Source organism: Passer domesticus, chromosome 8 (assembly GCF_036417665.1).
Source record: "Passer domesticus isolate bPasDom1 chromosome 8, bPasDom1.hap1, whole genome shotgun sequence".
Taxonomy (NCBI): Eukaryota; Metazoa; Chordata; class Aves; order Passeriformes; family Passeridae; genus Passer; species Passer domesticus.
Window position 1 is genome coordinate 23,083,443 of NC_087481.1, and position 22,250 is coordinate 23,105,692.

The 22,250-nt window shown below is 40.3% G+C and overlaps 1 long non-coding RNA gene across 2 annotated transcripts in view; it reads left to right on the plus strand.

The window, feature by feature from the left end:
* The first annotated feature begins 1,123 nt into the window (after positions 1–1,123).
* LOC135306123 (uncharacterized) overlaps positions 1,124–22,250 on the plus strand; it is a 168,188-nt gene continuing 147,061 nt past the window's right edge. For both annotated transcript variants that reach the window (XR_010366971.1, XR_010366975.1), the window contains exons 1-3: positions 1,124–1,524; positions 2,469–2,543; positions 5,445–5,541. This is a non-coding gene — a long non-coding RNA (uncharacterized LOC135306123). The remainder of the gene's footprint in view (positions 1,525–2,468; positions 2,544–5,444; positions 5,542–22,250) is intronic.

A 22,250-nucleotide genomic window follows, 5' to 3' on the forward strand; every position in this document is an offset into this window, starting at 1 on the left:
TGAGAGAACTATTTCTTGTAAAGAAGTGCCCATAGCGTAGCAAGAGATTCCTCTCCCTAAAGAGAACTGATAACAGACTATTCTAGAAGTAGTAAACTAATTAAAAATCACAAATTTTGTCTCTTTACTTTGTTAATAAGAAAGAAAATAAATTGTGCATGAGAGGATAAGCATTCTAAAAGTTTTATTCTGATTCTCATTATTCTTTCAGTTCTATAAATAAAGTTTTCTTTATACCCTTTAAAATTTGAGCTTATTTTGCTCTTCTCCTAATCCGATCTCACAACAGAATTATTATTATAATTCTAGTAAGTACATTAGCTTTTAGAAAGCACCAAAACCACGACATTAAATTAGTGCATTAGCCAAAAAATCTCAGATTAGTAAGCCAAAACTACTACATATGGCCTTTATTTTTTATTGATGGGAAACATTTAAAATGTTCTCCTCAAGATTAAGGGAAGAATGGAATTGAAATTATATTACTTTTTGAAGGAGTGTTTTAGTTCCAAAGACAGGTGTCTGCTAAGAGAGGCAGAAACCTCTTTTGGAATGGAGAATGTAAACCACATCCCTCCAAATGACTGTAAATTTGAAATGAGGGCCTCTCAGGCAAAGATATGGGAACAGGAATAATAGTTCTTTGCTAAAATGTATAACAAGGTGCGATGGTTTTGCATGGAGGGTGCTCATGGAAGTGATGCAAAGGGAAGCTGCTAGCAGTTTCCTCCATGTCTGACAAAAAAACCCCAGTAAGTAATTAGTTTTGTGAACTGACAATCTGCCAAACCACTGAGAAAGCTGATACACCTCTGTGAACACCCATGTAAAAAAAAAGAAAAAACCCTGAGAATTTTCTTTTTCTTTTCCAGTGGGCAAAGGGGTAACAGGGGGTGGGCGTGGTGGCCATGCCGTGGGGCACCTGCCAGCTCCCCCCCACTGGCTGCCAGGCAGGGAGGAGGGGAGACTGTGGGGCTGAGGCTGGGCCGGGCCGTCGCTATGACTTCTAACACCTTGCTGTGACTAAACCCTGCCCCTGCCTAAACCCTACTCCCGCTGTCACCCCAGGGCTGAGCCGAGTCTGCTGGGCCCCAGGAGCAACCCCAGGCCAGGGCCAGCTCGGCCAAGATGTTACCACCACTGAAATTTGCCCCCAACCACTGGGTAGGGGGAGAGGCAAAGCCATCAGACCTGGGTGCTGGCTGCTGATATCCTGGCCACTCCCTCTCCCCAGCCCCGCCACAGCTCCAACCACAAGCTACCAAGCCCATCTGGGGTCATGTGATCATCTGTAGGCCCTGGGTGAGATACTGACTCTTTCAGTGCCTCAATCCTCCCTCGAGTGAGAGAACAGGACAAAATTGCAAACACATGAAGAAACAACATGAAAACACCAAAGACAGTGAAGAAGATGGGAGGGATGAAGAGATGCCTTTAGTTTTAGGCTGAAATCCTGTTGTAAAGCTATGGAGAAGGATGTAATTGATACATCAGACTCTTTTTTTCCCCCTATAACACGTGAAGGTATGGGGAGATGAATGTGTTGAAATTGTAGATATGGAGCAAAGGCATCCATGTTAAAGTAAGCAGTAAGTAAAGAGAGAAAGAAAGAAAGAAAGAAAAGAGAAAGAGAGAAAGAAAGAAAGAAAGAAAGAGAAAGAAAGAAAGAGAAAGAAAGAAAGAAAGAAAGAAAGAAAGAAAGAAAGAAAGAAAGAAAGAAAGAAAGAAAGAAAGAAAGAAAGAAAGAAAGAAAGAAAGAAAGAAAGAAAGAAAGAAAGAAAGAAAGAAAGAAAGAAAGAAAGAAAGAAAGAAAGAAAGAAAGAAAGAAAGAAAGAAAGAGGCAGGCAATCTTTCTCCTTTTTAATGCCTTTATTAAGAAGAATCAGCTCAGGTGGGGAGAAATCGACGGGTTGCCCCCTCGCCGCCGTTGCTCCCAGGCATGGCACAGAGGAGGAGGATGATGCAGCTTTGTCCGCTCGTCTGCAGACAGAACTGGGGACTCTGTCCTCATGGGAGAGTCATTCAGTCCTTGATTTGTTTGTTTAAAAACCCGGGGGGTCTCTTTAATCAGTTTCTTTTCAGGTTAGGGTGAGAAATAAAAAGGTCCAAGCAGGTACGGGACTATGCTCCCATCCCTAGACGTCACTTAAGTCACTTGTTGGCTCGTGATTTTAGGGGTTTTTCTTGTAAAAACTGTAAAACTGTAAAAACCCAGGGTGCACTGCATTTCTTATTTGCATACTGGCTCTGATGTCAGTCCTATTTTCTTTACCTCGGAGGGGTCTGTCCTGGTGTCTTTTTTTTGGCAAGTGGCCAGCATCAGGGAAACAATCAGTTAATTACCGGCCATTAACAGGTATTTGAAGGGCTTTTCTTTGGCAGCACACCTAAAGAAGTCTGACCGGTTTGACTTGTTTTTTTTTAAACTCTGAAACTAAAAAAAAAATACAATTTTCTATTCATAACAGAAAGGGTGATGAAGACCAGATGCTGCTATTTTCAAGGCCCAAGACAGTGTTCCAGGCAGTGTCATGAGGCAGAAGGTAAGTCTCAGAGGAAGTTAAAAATCCATTATTTCCTCATTAACCCATAAAGCAAACTGGATAACAGCCACAGTAGCCTTAGTTATAGGACTCATGTTTAGATATTGGCCTGCAAATGAGAGAAATATAGCACAACCATGTGCCACCTGATTCAGGGTAAGCTTGACCACATGTGCTACCTAATGAGTTTTCTGTATCCAGCACACAAAAATGAACTTACTCAAGAACTTTATTCCTTTCCCCCCCTTTTTCTCTCTATGCCCTTGGGCCCCACCATTGGGCACCAAAATCTGTCTCGGTTTAAAAGACAGGTGTCTGCTAATCAAGGCAGAAGCCTCGCTTGGAATGGAGAATGTAAACCCCCACCCCCCGAATTATTGTAAGTTTGAAATTGAGGGCCTCTTAGGCAAAGATATGGGAATGGGAATAACAGCTCTTTGCTAGTATGTATAACAAGGCAAACAAAACAACAATAACTATGGCATTAACAACAAACAGAACCAGGGACCCAGTAACAGTCTTCTTGACTGCAGGCATTTTCCCCTTTGGTGCAGTTACCGTCACAGCTGGTGGGAATGAGCAAAAATCCTGGGCTGGTGGGTGAGATGTATGAGAAGTTTCACGGGAGGTGAAACTGTGGGCAAGGCAGCAGGGTGTGGCCTATGGCGAAATCCAGGCAGTACCAAAGAAAACAGAGGGGGCAGGACAGCAATGGCTCAGCTCTGAGCAGGGCAGGGAGAGGCGAAGTTCAGGATTCCTGAGGCACACTGACAGATGGTGATCGGCCCCTCAGGGCTGAGCTTCAGTGGTGCTGAGGAATTCTCCCTGCAGTAAGCAACAGCCTGGCCATCCTCCTCCAATGCCAAAGAGCAAGCGAGAGCAGCTGCCTCGTGGCATCTCTGTTCCCCCTCCCAGAAACTCCCAAAAACCAGACCAGTTCCCCGCTCCACTGTGTCAAGCACCCAGTCATCAGTGCTTCTTAGCAACTCAATGGGAAAAAATTCCAAAACTAACCAGGAAAGAAAAGGAAAGAAAAAAAGCAACCCCCAACAATGAGGATTAGTAAATGTCTTTTCAAAAGCATCATTGACTTCAATGTGAAGGTTTGACAGTTCTGTAGATTAAAGTTTGTTACAGAAGTTGATATTTTTGGATGAAATTGAAAATGAGGGTGCTTAGGCCATGATGCAAGTGAGGAAATAAACACTTTTTTTTTTTCATTTATTTTGCTTTTTTCCAGAAGTGATTATTGCTCCCAAGTCAATGATTACTAAAAGACTCTTTTGTCTCAATCAAGATAAGCTTCCAGTCTAGGAATGTTAGACTCCCAAACTTTATTTAAAAAAACATTTATACCAGTTGCTTATCTGTGTTGTTATGGCAAATGTTAGCAAAGACAGTGACTTGGCAGTTTTACATGCTGGACTTTTTTCAAAATTCATTTTATCCCTACATTTTATATCCCAGTTGTGATATATGTTATGGAATAATTTGTGCCTGTGTAAAATATGCATGAAATAAGTTATACTTTCACGAAAAATTTGTAAAGATTAAAAACCACAAACCACAGCTGGGAAAAGAGATTGCTTCACAAATTGTGAAATCACAGACTCACAGACGGCAGCAAAGAAAAAAAAACCAATCAAACACCTAATTAGCAAACAAAAGACATGGCTCGGTGTGGAGATGGGCCCTTTCTCGAGACAGTCCAGAGACACCCAAGTGGTGAATACCCGATAAGTATTTATGATCAAGACAGTCAGAGTCAAGGGTGTGCATCCCAATACCAGGTTCCCATAACTCAACAATCGGCATTCATCACTTTCCAGAAACAGTTTTGTCCAGCCCAGCACAGAGAAAAGGAAATTACATGAATATGTGCAGCGACAAGTAGAATAGGAGAAACTCTGCCCCAGGCAAAAAAACCCCAAAAAAACCATAAAACTAGCCCTGCAGAGACAACATTCATGAACAGAGGGGATCTGAAATTGTAGAGTTTGGATCTGTGTTCAGCCAGCGCCAGTCCTGGGCTCAATGCTGACGCTTTGATTGTGGCTATCGGAGACCGAGTCTTGGTAGCAAAATAAAAACCTTTTGATTATTGATTTGACTTTATCATTTATTATTTATTACACAGTCATTTTATCCTGATTGTATTAGCAGTCAGCAGTTTTCATGTACCCTGCCACGGGGAATTGTACATAACCTACACATCTTTGAGTATTTCAGAGTTGGTAATCTGCCCCAAGCTCACTTGTCAACATTTGTCTCCAACCTTTTTGCCTGGCACCTGAACAACTTTTAAGGAAAAGTAGATGCTGGAAATAAAGTGTTATCGGTGAGCATTTGTTTCACATGGGTCTGTGCCTGGGAGAGGCTGCTGCTTGTGGCCAACTTGCAGCAGATAGGGATGTAGTCTGGGGAGGCAGAGAGTGATATCCAGACTCCCTGGGCTGGCTGCCTGGCTCTGATGCCACATGATGGGATTTGAAATTAATTGGGCAGGAGATCTTTCTCCTTTTTAATGCCTTTATTAAAAAGAATCAGTTCAGGTGGGGAGAAATCAACGGGTCACACCCATGCCGCAGTTGCTCCCAGGAGTGGCACGGAGGAGGAGGATGACGCAGCTGTGTCCGCTGGTCTGCAGGCAGAGCTGGGGATTCCGTCCTCACGAGAGATTAGGAGAGTCCACCTTTTCGGTCCAACACCTCGGGTCCTCTTTCTAGTTAACATCTTTTTAGGTTAGGGTGAGAAGCAAAAAGGATCCAAGCAGGCACTGGACTACGCTCCCATCCTTAGACATCACTTAGGTCCCCTAGTTCTATGTTGGCTCGTTATTTTTAGGGGTTTTCCTGGGAAACTGCAAAATTTGGTGCAATGCATTTCTCATCTGCATACTAGGTCTGATGCCACTCCCATTCTTCTGGTACCTGCAGGGTCCTGTGTCATTACCTGGCATGCATCAGGGGAACAATGGTTAATCACCAACCATTAACAGGTAATTGAAGAAGAACTCTTAACAAGCTAACTTAACAGCAACTGGTCCAACTTGTTTTAACTCTGCAACCTTAAAAAAATAGATAACTTTTTATTCATAACAGGATTTGTATAATTTGATCATTGCAGATCATTATGGAGTCTAACTCTCTGCTTTTATGCCTCAAATAACACTTCAGTTTTGCTGTTACCTGTGACTTTTCCCAGAATTTTGTGTCTGACTTTTGAACGTTATTTTAAATATTAATTTCTTTGACTGGGAGGTGCCTTGCCATCCATCTCCTCCTCTTTGCCCCAGAGCTAAAACACAGAATTGCTGAATGCATTTGTATCACTTTAGTTGTTAGTTAACAGCTGCATATTTGTAAATGCTCTGTATGCTACAGTGAGTGACACCCAATTTGCTCTATGATCTATTGCTGTAAATTCAAAGAACCAAGGTCAATTATGGAAGAATACCATGGCAATTAACATATTACCCAGGGAGGAATATCAGATGAATTTATGACTGCATTGGATGAAAACTTGAGGGTATGCTACACACAGAGAAGAAGAGATTTTATTAGTGGTACTGCATGGCAAGAACCCTGCCTTGGGCAGGAATGGCCACAGTTGAATACAACTGGAGAGTTTTCAGGGCAATGACATACCTGATATTTTCTCACTCTATTTGCAAGTTATCACCCAATGACCTTTTGGGGTATTAGAAGCAGCTGGTATTGTCAGTGCTGTGGTTGTGGAAGTGTCCCAGCTTTGGCATGTCTTAGCAGGGTGTTCACTCCCTGGCCCTGCTGTGCCCCCAATCTGCTGAAGAGGGTTTGAAGAGCTAGTTACACAAACATCTGGGATGTTTGTGTAAGAGCTAATGGCAAGGGAAAGGATCACTTTACCAAGACCTTGACAGTGAAAACAAGCATCTGTGCTAGAGAAGTGGGAAAAAGTAGAAAAACAGTGCCGTGGGAGTCAATGACAGGTGAGGATAAGGCTTTGCATGTATCGGACAAAGACAGAGATGTCTCCAGTATGCTGCTGAATGTTGGATGAGATCTTGGTTGGAGATTGGGACTACATGATTTTGCAAGTTGATATTTTAAGTGTTGTACAGGAAGAACTTGCAATGTTTCGATGTTGATGGGATGTTGATTTTTTTCTGCAACTTCTTGATCAGAGTTCCACTCCTAAAGTATCTTTAAATAAGACCCACAGATCTGGCCTTGTGTGGCTTTTGCTGGAAGGTGAATTACCCTCTTCTGCTGCCAGGCCGTTTTTTTAATAGTCCTGCTGGGTGTTCTGCTATTTCACTGTAGTCTGCTCTCAGGGCTTCACCAGAAAGGGCTAAATCAGGGCTTCACCAGAAACAGCTAAATCAACTTACCCTTAAGGAGAATCAGGAGTCACAACAGGGAACCTAGAGCTAGATGACTAATTTTTCTCTATGAATAGGGTAGCACATATTGGCTGTTTGATGATAAAAGGGGTGTGTTTCTTTGGTCAGTGTTCAGGACTCTTTGCACGTGCCCTGAGAGAAGTGACCACAATGTAGAATTTTTGCAGCTGAAATAAATTCACTTGTTTTCTTCCTCAAAAGCAGCATATGTTTTGCGCGTGTCCTTTGTTCCTTTTTCCAGAAGAGAAGGGGAAGGAGTGTGGGTTGACTGATCATGGCAGAGCATAAGATCTTTCCTAATCATGAAGGGCCACTGTACATTCCAATGGTTTATGGTTTATCACACACACCACATGCACTAAGATCTGAGCTCAAGCAAAGCATTTAGTCCATCATGGCCCCTTATAAGCAGTGCAAAGCAAAGGGAAGCAACCAAGGCATGCATGCAGTGATCACAGAGCTGTAAAAATTTTGTCAGGCCTGGTGGCCAGCTTTTAGCTTCAGTGACTGGCAGCAGCATAGTGATGGTGTTCATTTACTGCCATGAGGAGGGTTCTCCATATTCAGGAGAACTTACTATTGTTTCCTTCATGGCTACAGGGTACAATATCTGTGTTGATCGCAGCATCAAGAGCAACTGTGATTTCCCAAATTTCTTTGCACCCCAAAGAGCAGAATTTCTCCTTGCAATAATTAACTGTTGGCAAAACCACATGCCTGCAGCCTTTTTTCTGCTTCTCCATGTAAGTGAGCAAACCATATGTGTTGGAAAAGGAGCATGTGGGAAGATGTGTATTGCTGCTGCTCCTAATGTCTGTGTCACCAATGCTTCAGTTTAAATCAGATGAGGATCTGATACAATAGGCTGGCCATATGGAGTTTGAGGAAAATACTATACTGCCCATTTTGACACTTTTCAGCATGGATTCTTACTATACAGATTTCGCATTTGCACATTTTGTGTTCTTGCTTAAGAGCAACTGAAATTAATCCTTGGTTTTTTGAATGAAGGAGGAGGCTGCACACAAAACTTCCTTTTATTCACAGCAGTTATTCACTGTCTGCTTTTGTCCACAAGAAAGGGGAAGAATGTATTGCTCTGGCTCTTTTAATTCTACTTCAGTTGCTCTTCCAGATTTTCTTTTGGGATCTGCACAAACAAGCTTATGGTGGCAGAGAACATAAATAGGAGACAGCTATCCTGACACAGGCAGTCTGGTAATGCTATGCTGTAGTGTAAGCTGTTGATGGTATCCAGGGATCAGAAATGGGCAATTCTTGGCATTTTGGTGAGTTAGGACAGTTACAGATAAGCTGCAGTTCTGGCAATACCAACACTTGCTGTTCTTTCTTTCTAGTCTTTTAAACTATGTGTGCTTGTAACTAAAGATTTTTCCTTAAACTTTCCCATTCTTTTTTTAGTTGGGAGTTTTCTTCTGTTTGACTTGTTTTTGAGACCATATGCTTTTGAAAAGTTTTCCTGGATGGATTAGGTTTTGTGAGCCATGAGGATTGTTGACATAAAAGTCTACTAATATGTGAAAGCTATTATGAGTTCTGATTGTGAATTTTGTCTGAATAGTGCTCATCAGTATCAGTGAGAAATCACTAAGTATGAATCCATCTTAAGGAAACAAAGACTCATAAGTAGAAACTGTTCTTTATAATCACGAGGTGAAGCCATGGAACATAGTCTTTTCTATTGTGGCTGTGAGTCTAAACTGATCAGCAGCTGAAATGAGACCCTTGTTCCCTCGTATGGAAAGCTTCAATCAGTTCTATATATGGAGCTTTTTATTGCACAAGCCAGATTTGTAGCTTCCCCGGTTACTTATCTATTTTTTCAGGTGGTTATCTTTCCTTTTTTTCCCTTGATATTTTTTTTTTCTTTCCCTCCCTTCCCCAATGCCCATGCTTCACATTACTGGATGCTACAAGCTGAAGGGAGATATTGAGGCAGATATTGATGTCTATCTGGAAGTACAGGATGCAGTCCTGAAGCTTTTCACTCTCTCCTTGCTTGGGTGATCCTTCAGTTAATTTTCTGAAGTTATTTAACTCAAGGTGTAGTGCTGAAGCATGAAATCATTAGTCATGAGCAGAATCCTGACATCCTTCTCATGCTTCAGATGATAAAGCCTCTTCTTTCTTAGAGAGCTAGAAGCCCTGTCAAAAACTGACTAGTGTTACTAGTGTTTGTGCAATAAGAGGCAATGTATAATTTCTTTATTCCTCCAAGTGCCCAAGAAAACTGGCAAGACCCTTATGTGGTACTTATCTCTAGTTTCTTAGGAGTGGAAAAGGAAAACTTTGTAGTTTTTGTTGCTCTGGAATACTGCCAAAGCATATCGCAGGTGCTCTTCTGAACAAAACATGTACATGAGTGTATTAACTGCTGCCTCTGAAAAGAGTGTTGCAGAGGTCACCCTAGCCCTGCTACCCTGGTGGTACAGTATGTTTTTCAGAGTACTGTTAACCCATGTCATAGAGGAGATGAATGCAAAGATCCCATAAAGAGACTTGTGCTGTTTAAACCCTGTAGTGCACACACCAAGTGCTGAGAAGTGAACTCTTACTGCCTCTCTGATGCATCTTAGAGCTTCCCTGAACCTTCTGGTGTTGTCTTGGCCCCACCTCCTCTCTCTTTGTTATTTTTTGCATTTTAATTTTCTTTCCTTCCCTGTTTGGATATTGGAAAAGTTTATATCACAAAGATCCATAAAGCCGCTTGTGGTTTCTGAGTTTTTGACTTTCTGCTATTGCTCAGTTCTCAAGGCTGGCTAGTGCTGCCACTGGACACTGTGTCACAAGACAAGTAGGTCTTTGAAAATGTTTGCAAAAACTGAAGCTCCTTTTCCTTTGTAGACAGATCAATATGTTTGCTCTTTTTTTTGGAAGTGGGAGTTACAAGTGTATTACCTTTAGTTGTGCTGCGGTTACTACTTAATTTCCTGCTGAGGTGCTGTAATGAAGAATACAGTTATCATCATGCTTATTTTGAGGAACTAGGAAAATTATAGATCTCAATTAATGATGTCTGGTAGACATTCCATTTCAATGGCCTAATAGCATAGAGTAACTTTAAAGAGGTCAGGAGCTGCTTGAGGCTGCCAGAGCATCATAAAAGAGATGTAAAAAGACTTAGGAATTACTTTACTATATACTTTTCTTATATAATCCCATCTTGACCCCTTTTTCCTTACATCACTTCAGTCCCTATCCAGACAAGTGCAGTGTTTCTGAAGTGGCTCCAGTGGCTAAATAAGGTAAGAATTAATAGAGACCATAGGCATCCAGGCTGAAGGCAAAGCTTTATGATGTTGCTAATAAAAAACATGAGAGACGGACTGAGAGGAAGGAATAGTTCCTGTTGTAGTCCTGAAGCTGATGCTCTCTTGGGCTTAGTTAGGGGCTATGTTTTTTTTGTTAGTCAGAACTTTCCTAATAATCTAATAGGGTTTTTGGTCTTAAGTGTTTGTTTTAAAGACAATCACTTTAAACTCTAAACTGATAATCTTCCCTTAAAACACTATTGTATATTTCCTTTCAGTAGCAGCAAAATAAATGTTTAGGAAGAGGCCTGGACCTCATAGAAAACCTTTCCAATGGAGGAGGTGCCTCCATTTGAAATGCCAGAAATTATGCATTGTCATTGCTTTCAGTCACAACCTGTGATTATGAAACAGGTACTTCAAGCTCAGTTATGGAATCCTTGATAAATCCACAAAAGTGTATTTTCACCATGGAAGTGGAAATTGAATCCCTAAAATCAATTGGCGACAGAAGGATGGAAGTCTTTTAATCACTACTGTCTCGTCTTCTGTTGCTTGTGCCTAAAATACCATGGCTGAGCAAAGAAATATACAAGCCTTTTTCATGTGATGCCTTTCCAGCTTGGCCCTGGGCTCATAGTTCACTGGCTTTTGTAATTAATCAGTAATACACAGTTTGATTCTTGTAGGTTTCACGGGAATTTATACATGTGCTATGTATATCACAGGTATCATATAAAATTTGTTGTCATGGGTCTTTTTATAAATTTAAGAAGCTAACACTCCAGATAGGTTCTAAGTGAGTTTTATCAAAATCTTGTTGGATGTAACTCCAACAAGACCGCTTATCTATTCTGTGACTGTAGTGGATAACTGTGTTATCCACTGCAGTTACAGATAGATAAGCTTGAAAATGGTTCTGAAAATCCCATTAGCACTTACTCATTTCTTTAACACTTACTGTTCAAAATGTGCCCTCTGGGCCCATTGAAAGTAATCTGACCATATATCTGCAGGGATGAGAACAGGTGAATAAAGGCTGCAAATATTTAATAATTTTTAATTATAGGTGATAGAGAGATTATTAGAAGCTTTTTTGGAATTCACATTACATTGGAAGACTTCATTTTTCATTATCTTGTTATGCATCAGTTAATCTCTGGAGGAAAAATGACCCCTGATGTAGGATTAATTGATATGGAGTTTTATACTTTCACCCACTTCTGGCCTGCACCTTTAGAAGCATGGGAGCAGAAGTTAATCCATGTTACAGGGAGCAATTTGATGATTGGGCCCAGTAAGGACATCTATGGTGACTAGTGTATGCTCTTGCAATGTCTGACATTTATTCATCTAAAGCCATCAAAGTTCTGATAATAGAAAATAAATGCTAATTTTCAATTCTGATCCTTTAAATTATGCTGATGCATCATGTTCTAGGAGTGTTTGTGAGGTGTAATTTAATTGTATTTTTTCCATCTACAGATTACGCAAAAGGTAAATTAAAATTAAAGCATTGAGTTGAAGATGTGTTTATCATCATTAACAAAATGATTGTGCAGTTTACAATTGTTTGTTTTGGTTTTTTTTCATAATGCTGGTGGTACCTAGCATTTTGTTTATCAATTTCGGTTTCTATTATTCATAAACTGAGAGAAATGCATTATTTAAAAATATATTCTCTCATATGCTGTCTTCTAATTTCCTGACTTAATCCCTATGAAACCCTATTAGTTGTGCTCCCAATGAATACTTACCTCACATTCACTTGATTTTGGCCTTCGTCCTAGTAACAAAAGTTCCTGTAGTAGCATGTGTAGAACCAGAATGTGACAAATGTGGTGCCATATCTTTCAATTAGCTACCTTAAGTAAAATACCCACTCCACAGCTGATAGTATTAGATCTACATTCTGTAGCAGTGCAAAAGTACGCCTGAAGTCAAAAGTGACCAGATCCTGTGAAAGGGCTGTGGTAACCTCTTGTCAAGAGTTACAGATGTCATTAGATTAGTGAAAACTAAGACTCAAATTGATGCTAACCATCAAATCCTGAATTTCACTACTTGTGAATATCAATCTCTTGCTCCTGCTTTCTGTATGTATAGGACCATGAAATTCTGGCTTTAAGGTATAAAGAAAGATGAGGTCACAAGAACAGCACCAGTGGAGATTTAGACTGGATGTTAGGAAAAATTTCTTCACCACAAGGGTTGTCAAGCACTGGAGTAGCCTGCCCAGGAAAGCAGTGGAGTCACCATCCCTGGGGGAATTTAAAAGGCATATAAATGTGGTGCTTAGGGATGTGGTTTAGTGGTAGATTACAGCTGGACTCAATAATCTTAGAGCACTTTTCCAATGTAAATGATTCTATGAAAAGAAGTCTGAAATAGTGTAATTTATTCTTTTCTTAGCCATGTTACTTGGTGTCCCATGTTCTTGGAGTCATTTATGCTCTTCTCATGTGCTGTTTTGGAAGGCTCTTGAGTGTGACAGAGATACGTTCATGGAGGAGCTATTATTGAAGGAATGTGGCACTCTGAGGATCTTTGAGTACTTTTGAAGAGAAGCTGGACTGGTGCCACTGTTGTCTAAAAACAGTGCTGAATTGACCAGGGTCTCACCTAAGCCTTCCACCATGCACCAGCAGAGGTTATAGGGAATGACATCTCTTGTTTCTATTGCTGCTAACACACACATTCATTATTTTGTGTTGCCAAGTGTAATTGGAACATGTCAAGGCTGAAGTCTAAAAGGTCTTTTTTTTTCTGCAGTATGCACACACAGCATCCTTCCTTTATGTTACTGCACAGAATCATGTTTAAGATTGCTTCAGTGCTCTCTGAACTGGTAATATAAAACAAGTACAAAACACAACTGGAAGCTGTGAGCTTGCTTGCATGTCTCATAGGGATTGATGTGAAAAGTTACGTTTCCATTTCAGTCCAGCGGCCATTGTTACAGTGTGTTTTCCTCCTTTTAGTTTGACTTCTTTCTTTAGTGACTGTATCATTTACTTTAGGACACAGATTATTTTATGGACTTTGCATTTTTACTTTGTTTTCATCCTCTGATTTTATGTGATGCACAAATTTAAAGCATTAATGCACAAAAGATGCATAATACTTGGATGAAAACTTAGTGCCAGAACTCCCACTCCTTGTCCTTTGGTCTCTCTCCCTACTCCATCAATGTGAACCTGGTCCAGAGCTAACCCCACTCTTTAGAAAGGAAAGTAGGAGATAGTTGAGCTGAGATGCTGCTTAGAGCAAATTACAAACCAGCTGCAGAAATCCCCCCTGATGGTGAGTTCAGTGGGGAGTGCCAACAGCACTGGGATTCAAGTTTGACTGTTCTCTTCATTTACTCGGGCAGGAGCTCTGTGGTCTTTTTCTCGCCCAGCATGGAGGGAATGTGTTCGCAAACAAGACTCTGAGAGTCCACTGACTTTCAGTTGAGAATGAAGGTGATAAATTTTATTGCACAGAAAAATGTTTTATGCTTGAGTTTTCTGGCATCAGTTCCTGTGACTTTTGAGAATAGATAATAAATCATTCTAGATCTTATTTAATGCTGATGAAAGTGCTGGATTTTAAAGAATTTCACATGGTCAGGTTGTTCCACAATTGTCTGTTGTAGGGTTGTGTATTGATCTGAAGAGCACTGGCTGCTCTCTACAGGTGTTTGAATTAAATTCTGCATTGTTATGGAGTAATAGTATATGAAAAGTTGGTTATCCAATTTGGAATAATAAATGAGGGCTGAAATCTTGGATCTCTTTAATGTGTGGCTTGTCATTGACTTCACTGGGGACATGATTTATTCATTTTGCCATGGGGTATTTGGCATAGTTACATTGTAAAAATGAGAAACAAAGTTTGATGTGATTAAAGTAACTTGGAGTGCTGAGATCTATGGAAAGATGTCTCTTTCTGTCTTAGGGCATTACAAAGTGAATTCTATTTTTTCAAGCTAAGCAAGTACCTTTTGTCCAAGTTCTGTAAATACTCTTACTGTGCTTGCTCCAAGTTTGCTGTGACTAATGATTCTTCACATCTTCAGTGCTAACTGGTTTAAAAATGGTATTCTTTTATTGTGCCTATGTGCATCATCCAAGGAAATGGGCAGACATTTGACTGTGGAATTTTTTCCCTTTATGAATAATTTAAATTTCTTAGTTGAAGAACTGTTTTTTGGGGTTTTTTTTTCTTGAGGCAGGTAAATCAGCTCGTCAAGAAAGAATGGTACCACTTATATAGAATACCATCATTAAGTGTTCTTCAGGCCTGCCATTTAAATTTGCAAGGAAATCCATTCCCTAAAGGAATAAAAAGGGCAGGATTGGTGCCAAAAAGTCAGGGTGAGTTAGTCACCAGAAAAATCTTTTATTCATGGAATTAATAAATAAGGGAGAACTGAAAAAGACGTGCTGCTGGGTTCTGTCACAAAAATGAAATAAAAGAAATTGAAAACCTGGCTTTCTGACAAAATGTCACTTCCCGTTTAAAGAAAGGGTTTAAAATCGAATACAAAAACTGCTAATCAGTTTTGTTCTCTTTTGAGTTTGTTTGTGCCTTCTATGGGTATTTTTAGATATGAAGGCTTCCTTTATCAGAATATCCATGGACAGCTCTCTTCCATGCAGAAAGCTTGACCTACAGAGTCTTTATTTATTTGAAGCTGGTCTCCTTCCACTTTCCCTGGCTTGCTGGAACATACAAGGTACTGGTGGTGTCCCAAACAAATAGGAATTTGGGCAGGCAGGATCCTTTGGAGGCTCGGACAGCCCTCCTTCTCCCTCTCCTTTACTATTTGTAGTAATGAAATTTGTGCCTTTTGGCTTTAGAAATTGAACTCTTAAAAGAGAAGTCTGCATTTTTAATTAACCTCAGCCTTGAATGTGACACCTTTTTGTTTTTGGCTTGTTCATTATTTGGCTTTGCCTAAGAAGCATCTCTCTAGATACTGCCTATCGTAATCCCTGTGGCCTGATCAAGCTCATTCTGAGTAGCTGAAGAGAACAAAAGCAAAAGGATCTTTTCTTTCTTTATGGAAACATAGAGAAAGGTACATTTTTTTTCCTGTTTAAAAAACCCACCCAAGTGTAACCACTAAAATCAGTAAAGGTTTTGTTATGGGAGTGCTTTAAAAGCAGTTCACTAAGATGGAAGCCTCTGATGGGCCAGGACACACAGCAACTCACGCAGTAAGAACGAGCCTTTGCACCCGCACATTGCATGAAATGGGGGTGGTGTGTTCTCTGAATGCTTCAGATGAGCTCTTTGAGAGGATCAGAGAATCTCATAGCATTCACTCAAGTATCCAAACTCTGACTTCCCTTTCATGTGAGACAGGAGTAACTGTTACCTAATTCCTGTCATGTAAAGTGGTTTTCAGGAAGAGAAGAATCACATCTAGACTCTATTCTAAACATGAAAGATTTGTAGGTTGATAGATTTGTACTTGGAAGGAAGCTTTAATACTTTTCAGTAATATCCCTGGCATTTTCATTATGCCACAGTACAATTCATATAATGTTTTTATTCTGGAATACATATACCATAAGTTTGTTAGCATAACAGTAGGTACTGAATGTCATGCATGGTATGCATGATGGTATATTGATGTTTATTTTGTCCTTCCAATCTTACCCTAACAATGTGAAATTAGAAAAATAAATTTTACAGTTACAGTTTTATCCTCTAGACAATGGTACCAGCATAGCATATGACCTCCTAACTATTCTGAATTAGCTTCCCTTGAATTTAGCAATGTCATCTCTGCTGTTTTGTAAATACAGCAGGGCAGTGAATCTGCTCCGTTCTGTGCTTGCTGAGTGTCTACCCAGGCTCCAGCCTGTACTCATAATGACTTTATTTTCTTGTTGTAGTAGTTTGACCAGATTTTTTTTTTTTTAACAGTGCCTTCAAAACACTGTGTTCTCATTTTTCGTGAACATGGCATGAATTAGACCTAAAAATATAATTTAGGATAGCTAGAATCCAAATGCAGTACCACTGTGTAATTAAGGTATCTTTGTATTCCTGCAGAAAGGATTGTGTTCAGAATTAATTTCTATTATGTTACTGCTACCACAGCAGTGGAAGTGAAATGCCGCCTGGGTTATCCATTGCAGTCGCAGAATAGATAAGCTGTATTTTAGTGTCAAAATGTGAATCAGTTTTGCAGTCTGGCCAGCTGTAAGAAAGTTCCACCACTGGTACCTTGCTCTGCTAATTACCACTTAAATGGGTAGGGACTGGTCATGTGGCCAGTCCCCAGGTTAGGTCCTGCATGTGGCTCCCTTTCAGCTGTGAAAGCTGGGCCAGGAGTTGGACTTTGATGGTCCTTATGGGTGCCATCCAGCTCAGGATATTCTATGATTCTGTGACTTGGGATTCTTTGGCTTAAAGAACAGCATCTTAGATTCATTCACCCCCAGCTTGCATAAGCTCTGGTTTTGTTTCGTACAACTCCCCAGGGAATCCCCGGAAGCCTCCTAAGCTGTGAGTTTGCTGGAAGCAGCAAGCAGGCAAGGCGACTCCACATGGGTTTAAGGGGGCTGATTAAATGAGGGTTTATGGGGGGTCCCACCCCTGGGAGCAGCATGGTTACTGAAGGGGAAGGGGAAAGGGGGAGGAAGGGGGAGAGCCTAGGGAAGCAAAGGGCCAAGAAAGGAGGAAAAGGGCCAAGAGGTGGACTGATCTCCCTCACTCAGCTTAAGATGGAAAATCAAAGTGGGTGCGGAATCAGACTTGTGCCAATGGGATTACACATATATATGATGGTTCGGGGCAGGACCACAGGCTTTGGATATACCATACATTTTGGAGGGGTGAGACAGAGCATACCATTTACTAAAATGCAATACAACAACTTAGCAAAGATTTTTTGGTTTCTCTTTTTTCTTCACACTCACTTTTTTTCCCCTTATAGAGTCCAGGAAAGATCTAGGTCTGTGGGAAAGTGTACAGTCCTTAATCTGAATCTCTCTTAGACCTTTTGTGCAATGGCCTTGAAGTCAAGACCTCCCCCCCACTTCCTCTTCCTTCTGTCAAGTCCTCACCTTAACAAGGATGGAGTGGTTTGGAAAAACTCTGCTAGGTTGGCTGAGGTTCTGAAGCTGCTCCCCTCAAGGTTACATGAAAATGAATGCAGCTCCAGCTTCCCCATGCTTCCTACGTAAGTTTTTGTGGAAAACGTAGTTTGTTCAAAGGCAATAGAGCTTTCTGAACAAAATCTTCTTGTTCATGTGGCTGGGTTTCTTTTTAAGTCAATGGCTCTGAATTACTTTCTTGCAAAAAGGCACAGCTTTATCAGCTTTAGAGTTGATAATTAAACTGTTATGTATTCCCTGAATTTTTAGGTCTTACATGGAGTATGAGACCAAAGGTTGGTAAATAGGACCTGAATTTCATTCCTTTCTCCTGGTTTTTCTGGAGGAAGCTCACTTCCCCTGCTAATAAATTGATGACTAATCATGTGCTCTTCTTGTTACATCTTATGAAACTGGTAAATTGGAAAATACTACAAAAGCAACAAGTACCTCCACTGGCTACATTCCAGATCTGGTTTTCTTTCACTGGAAGACATGGAAAGATAAAGAAGTACAGGGTATATGTGGGTAGTGGCATTGTTGCTGTATAGACTGATATTCATTAGCCTTTCCTTCTGTTTACTCCAGCTGCATCAGATGAAAAGCCAAGAAGATTTGTGTACCAATGGAGGCTTTGGCACTTCCTTTGTGCTACCTTTCCTCCTTCCATTTCTGGAAAGCTGGTGGTTAGAGAGAGTCCCTTAGGGATGAGGTCTGGGTTGGAGGGGTTGTTGACCTGATTGCCAGCTTTTCTTCTGCCTTCCCTGGCTTGGTGGGAGAAAAAGCTAGTGGATGTTGGTGCATTCAAAATTTAAGGCTTCTTAAAATGCCAGTGAGCAGGTAGTAGATTTTGGCTTTTTTGTGTTCTGAGACTTGGCTTTTGAGCAAATGGTTCATTACAAAGTCTCAAATGTCATAATTTTCCAAACTTTCAGGCTTATTTTACCACAAGAAATGGCCAGATTTGTTTTCTTAATGTTGACAAATATTTCTAAGCTACTAACCAAGCCAATTTCTTTTTATGAGTTAAACCTGTGTTTATAGTGTAGATGTGTGAAATAGGGGCAGAACATAGCTGGTAAGTTAATATTCTGTCTCAGAGAAAATTTTTGTTTTAATTACAAATATTACATAAAATATGGATTTTTGATAAGAAGGCATCTGCAACTTCAGCAGCAGTGGAAGTAATGTTATAGCCTACCATAAATGCAGAATGACATTAATTTTGAAAGATCCCCTTCCAATCAGCTTCCATCACTACCGGTTTTCTACAAACTCTGCTTCCATAGTGCTGAAGCAGAGCTCATGATTCCTCCATTGTAAGTCATCCATGCATAATTAGGGTGAAATATCACTTTAATAAAGTGAATGGAATGACTGAGTTTGAGGTCTATGTCAGCTAGGAAAGTTGCTGACATTCTTTAGTCTAGATTTGTGTATAAGAGTGAGTGTTGGAAGAAGGTATATCTGTTTTCAGACTTAGTCCTAATTTCATTAAACTGGGCATCATGCCATATGTTTTCCATTGTTATTTCATGCAGAAGATACAACTTGAGAAATATTCCTGCTGAAATTTTTAGGTTTCACACTTTGAATTCAGGAAAGGCTACTCCATTGAAAAGAATATTTCAGAATTTAAATTTAGCATATTTGTTAATATAGCTACCCAGCTGAACTTCTCAAACTTCTTGATTGGCATATATCTCACTCACTGTGTTCCTTTGAGTGTGATATGGGCTCAGATGAGTAAAGAAGAACCATTTAAATTAATTTTCCTTGAGGATGTTGCTCTGTGTTACTCTGTTTTGTTACTGTTATTAATTTGGTGGCCGCAGATGCCAGTAGGGTGCATGGTAGGTGATTCTGCCTGCCTCACAACTCCAGGTTCTCGAATAAAATGCTATTTTTCACAGTAGAGGATAAATAGTAACAGAGTAGTGTTGAAAATCATAGAGAATTTTCTGCCTTCCAAGTCTGCCACGGTCCCTGACTTTCTGGACACAGTCTTCTAACTAGTTAGTATGTGTGAGAGATATTAACAGCTGCTCTGGAAAGCCAGTTTCAAAAAACAACTTATACTTCAATGGAAAATTTTCATAGAAAAATTGTATGTTAGAACTACATTTTTTGGAGCTGATTCCTGAAATTCCTTGGTAATGCAAATGACAGGTCACTGAAAATGTTCAGGAAAAATCAGCCATCAAATTTAACCAGTTTCATCTAGATCTAGTAATTATTTAACCCTTTAAGTAGTGCAAGAGCATATAAAATGTTCAGCAACTAAAATAGAAGTGATAGTTCATCTAAAATTATCCAATGACAATGTTCTCAGGTTTCATCACTCAGCTATTTTGCCAGTCCAACTTAGGAGCATTTTTGAAAATGCCATACAATTATTATTAGTATGGAAATGTTCTTAGACATTCAAGTTAGTCAAGAGGCAAAAAAGGAAAACAAACAATCCAAACATTAAGGAAGTTTAGGCCTTAATGAGTAAACCATAAAACTGAATACATGTTTACTTCTGCAGAACTGTCATCCTCTGCTGCTAAATGTCTGATTTTCAAATCCAAGTAGGATGGGAAGTACAAGGATTAGATAAACTCAGTATGTCTTTTTTTCTTGACATTGTCTTATGGTTCAGATCTTCAAAGTCCAGCATCATTGTTACTTTCAAGGTGGCCTTTCCAGCAGCAAGGGAAATGTCATGAAATGGCATCAACAAAGCTCAAAGAAGTGCAGAAGCACTTTAAGGAAGGCAAATACTTTATATATGTCATTCATTTTTTTTCTCCAAATGTAATTTAAGTTTTCATTTCAGATTGTTGGTACTTTATGCATTAATTCCCACATTAGTATGTAGAAGTGGAAGCTAATTTAGTCCATTACAGTGATTCATATTCTGTCCAAGGAACAAGCATTTTCTGATGGGACTGAGGAATTAAGCATATTAATGCAGTTGAAATCTTCCAGCTCCCAAAATAGGCAGAAAAAAAAATTGCTACAAGGAATAAAACTAGCAAAGCTAATATTGCTATCTGTGCAAGTACAGTAAAAAGGCAGGTGGGCTGCATCTGCATCTGTCTGGTTTTTGACAGCTGGGGTGTGCAAGCACATCAGAGCAGGAGATGCTGCCTGTCTAGGATGTGCTGCCTCCCCTCACCTGGTTCCTGGTGGCAGGAAGGGGGAAGCCTTCGGTCATGCTGTCCACTGAACACAAAATACAAGTGTTTAGAAGATCCTCACATCTTTGAGAGGATTAACAGAAAGTGATGATGACATTTGTGACAAGTTTCAGGAGTATGTTCAGCCGACAAGTGAGAAGTGGGTAGAGAAAATGTGTAACAGCTGGTCTGAGAACATATATTTTCATGTACTACACTTTGCTGTGGCTGCACAGCCCTCTTCCCATCAGATCAGAACTCTGTCCACTCAAAGTGTTTAATTATGTTTTCTCTCTAAATAACAGTAATTAATTATGGTTTCCTAGAGCCTCAGAGGAAAACAATTGAGCATTTTTTCTGTGCATTGTTGCTTATTTTTTCTCTGAGTTTGCTGCACTGAGTAGCTGTTCCTAGTGAAAAGGCTCTTGCAATGCATGAGGGACACAGATGTATTTCATCTGTGATTTCTGTGATTTCCATATATGAGAGGATCCTTGGAGATGTCTGTGCATGAAATGAATGCAGCTGCTCAGGTTGTTGCCTAGAAGAACAAGCTTACAGAAATTAAACATGCCACTAAGATGCTCTCATTTTCTGCCTGTTCTCACTGATGCAAACCTCTATATGTCTGTCCAGCCCTGAACCTTCACCATCATTTACCACAAATACCTTTCCTTCATCTTCTGCCAAATACTTGTTCTTTCCACATTCTGGCACATCATTATGAGCTGCAGGCTCTCACTGTATGGAAACTCCAAACCATTGCTCCCTTCCACACCAGTCTGTAGCTTAGTTCCCTGCTCTGCCAGTGAGGATAAAGAACAGAATCCAAGCAGAGAAAGAAGGTAAGCCACCTTGGGCAGCACTCTGGTTCCTGCTTCTACTACAGAGCCTATCCCAGAATAAAGCTTAAGATTTCACTCTTTTTCCATACCCATAGCTTTTGTGGTGAGGTGTGGAAATTTTAAGACTGGTTAATATGAATCACTCAAAGAAAACCCTTCTTTGACCACATTCATGATATATTTTTCAGTGGCATTTCTTGAGAGGTATAGAAATATGTAGACATGGACTTGAACCATGGCCAGGAAGTTCCTGTTGGCAGATCTAATTTTCTGAAGTGACCTGAGAATCTGGCGTGTCATTTTTGTGAAGTACTTCATGCCCTATACTTTTTGGTAAAGTATTCCACTTAGAATCCTCAAAGGGTGTCTGAAACCACCCCAAAGACAACAGAAACTCAGACAATGAGTTTCATCTGTGTACTCCTGTTTCCTGTGGTACATTATTGGGTCAGACTGTGCCTTTAGCCAAGCAGGTACATTGTGTATTACTAAGTATATGATGAAAAGGGTGAAAGATTCTCTTTATGCAGTTGCTCCCCATGAGTTGCTCATTGCATGTGGACATAACTGAATTTGCTACTCTGATGAAGGATGGTGCAGTGGGATAACTACATAGGAAGGATCCCTTTATTCCTCTGTCTGTCTCTCCCTTCTTGTATGCTCTGCCAGATTTACTTGGGTGCAAGGCCATTCAGAGAGCCACGGAAATGCCAGCAGCTCCACATGGCATTGAGTGCCATTGCTGTATGCTGTCAATATAACAACCAGAGCTATTATGCGGGTGTGCAGTGCAGCAAGTGCTGTCACTGAGACAATGTCAGCAGTGCTCAGCTGGGAATGTGTACAGGTTTTGTATCTTTGGGAGTTTTATGCCTTTTTTTTTTTGCACACATTTGGCTGCTAGAGAGAAGATGGCCGCTTTGGTGAGTCTCAGAAAGGAAGTTTCTT